Here is a 2,470-nt window from a genome sequence, read left to right on the forward strand (position 1 = left end):
GGTCCGACGGCCGAAAGCAATGCGCCGCGTTGGACTTAGCCGCTGGTTGGAGGGGTCGGCTCGCGAGCGAGGCGTTCGCGTCCGCCGGCCAAAAGCAACGCGCCGCGTTGGACTTAGCCGCTGGTTGGACGGGTCGGCTCGCGAGCGAGGCATTCGCGTCCGCCGGCCAAAAGCAATGCGCCGCGTTGGACTTAGCCGCTGGTTGGACGGGTCGGCTCGCGAGCGAGGCGTTCGCGTCCGCCGGCCAAAAGCAATGCGCCGCGTTGGACTTAGCCGCTGTTTGGACGAGTCGGCTCGCGAGCGAGGCGTTCGGGTCCGACGGCCGAAAGCAATGCGCCGCGTTGGACTTAGCCGCTGGTTGGACGGGTCGGCTCGCGAGCGAGGCGTTCGGGTCTGCCGGCCAAAAGCAATGCGCCGCGTTGGACTTAGCCGCTGGTTGGACGGGTCGGCTCGCGAGCGAGGCGTTCGGGTCCGCCGGCCAAAAGCAATGCGCCGCGTTGGACTTAGCCGCTGTTTGGACGGGTCGGCTCGCGAGCGAGGCGTTCGCGTCCGCCGGCCGAAAGCAATGCACCGCGTTGGACTTAGCCGCTGGTTGGACGGGTCGGCTCGCGAGCGAGGCGTTCGCGTCCGCCGGCCAAAAGCAATGCGCCGCGTTGGACTTAGCCGCTGGTTGGACGGGTCGGCTCGCGAGCGAGGCTTTCGCGTCCGCCGGCCGAAAGCAATGCGCCGCGTTGGACTTAGCCGCTGGTTGGAGGGGTCGGCTCGCGAGCGAGGCGTTTGCGTCCGCCGGCCGAAAGCAATGCGCCGCGTTGGACTTAGCCGCTGGTTGGACGGGTCGGCTCGCGAGCGAGGCATTCGCGTCCGCCGGCCAAAAGCAATGCGCCGCGTTGGACTTAGCCGCTGGTTGGACGGGTCGGCTCGCGAGCGAGGCGTTCGCGTCCGCCGGCCAAAAGCAATGCGCCGCGTTGGACTTAGCCGCTGTTTGGACGAGTCGGCTCGCGAGCGAGGCGTTCGGGTCCGACGGCCGAAAGCAATGCGCCGCGTTGGACTTAGCCGCTGGTTGGACGGGTCGGCTCGCGAGCGAGGCGTTCGGGTCTGCCGGCCAAAAGCAATGCGCCGCGTTGGACTTAGCCGCTGGTTGGACGGGTCGGCTCGCGAGCGAGGCGTTCGGGTCCGCCGGCCAAAAGCAATGCGCCGCGTTGGACTTAGCCGCTGTTTGGACGGGTCGGCTCGCGAGCGAGGCGTTCGCGTCCGCCGGCCGAAAGCAATGCACCGCGTTGGACTTAGCCGCTGGTTGGACGGGTCGGCTCGCGAGCGAGGCGTTCGCGTCCGCCGGCCAAAAGCAATGCGCCGCGTTGGACTTAGCCGCTGGTTGGACGGGTCGGCTCGCGAGCGAGGCTTTCGCGTCCGCCGGCCGAAAGCAATGCGCCGCGTTGGACTTAGCCGCTGGTTGGAGGGGTCGGCTCGCGAGCGAGGCGTTTGCGTCCGCCGGCCGAAAGCAATGCGCCGCGTTGGACTTAGCCGCTGGTTGGACGGGTCGGCTCGCGAGCGAGGCGTTTGCGTCCGCCGGCCGAAAGCAATGCGCCGCGTTGGACTATGTTATCTTAGATAAAATTTTATTATTTAAAACTATTGGAATTTGTTTACAAGTATTTTGTTATGCAAATATTTTTTCATCATTTGAAGTACCTCATTGATTTTGGTCCTATCGAAGAAGTTTGCCCTATGGCCGACTATGTTATAGCCGGCTCGTCGCCGTTCTGCCGGCGGACCTTTTCGTACATATAAGAGTGTTGGGAGTGAGCTTAGCTGCTCGAGGTATGAAACTTAGCACAGCATAGTCACGGGTCGGTGTCTTAGACCGAATGGCCCTAATGTGACTGAGCGCTAGATAGCGTTGGTTCGAAAAGTTTTTAAGCGGAATATATCCGTGTTTTGTATTCTTTTTGGCTCACTGAAAAATCACTCAAAGTTCCGAGCGAGAATATGTTATTCACCGTATGTTGTGAAGGACTTTAGAGAAAGTCAGCCATGAAGTTTTGACTTTAACTTTGTTTTTTGTCAGAAGAATGTTTGAAGAGATTGTGTAACAATGTTGGAATAGCCTTACAGTTTTGCTCGATTCTTCCTTTTTACGGGGGAAGTTTCGAGCTGACTTAGAGGTTTTATCTATTGAATTTGGAAAGTGTCTCTGCAGATCGGGATTTTTAAGTAAAGACTCGACTGCGGTGTTCGCTTTAGGTATTCGTGATTTTGTGTCTGCGTGGTGAATGTAGGTGTAATTGCCATATTTCCTGCGACACTTTCTCACGATGCTTGCTTCGTACGTAGTGGTTTTCCACGCGTTGATCCAAGCTCCCTGGTTGATCCTGCCAGTAGTCATATGCTTGTCTCAAAGATTAAGCCATGCATGTCTCAGTGCATGCCGAATTAAGGTGAAACCGCGAATGGCTCATTAAATCAGTTATGG

General features: G+C 58.7%; 1 non-coding gene across 1 annotated transcript in view; it reads left to right on the top strand.

Moving 5' to 3' along the window:
- The first annotated feature begins 2,356 nt into the window (after positions 1 to 2,356).
- The window catches only part of LOC136785303 (small subunit ribosomal RNA), a 1,917-nt gene continuing 1,803 nt past the window's right edge, over positions 2,357 to 2,470 (top strand). Inside the window, exon 1 of the ribosomal RNA XR_010824599.1 lies at positions 2,357 to 2,470. This exon is cut by the window's right edge and continues 1,803 nt beyond it. This is a non-coding gene — a ribosomal RNA (small subunit ribosomal RNA).

The sequence above is a fragment of the Prorops nasuta genome, unplaced genomic scaffold (assembly GCF_024137725.1).
Source record: "Prorops nasuta isolate Cenicafe-Biocafe unplaced genomic scaffold, Cenicafe_Pnas_1.2 PNAS00242, whole genome shotgun sequence".
Taxonomy (NCBI): domain Eukaryota; kingdom Metazoa; phylum Arthropoda; class Insecta; order Hymenoptera; family Bethylidae; genus Prorops; species Prorops nasuta.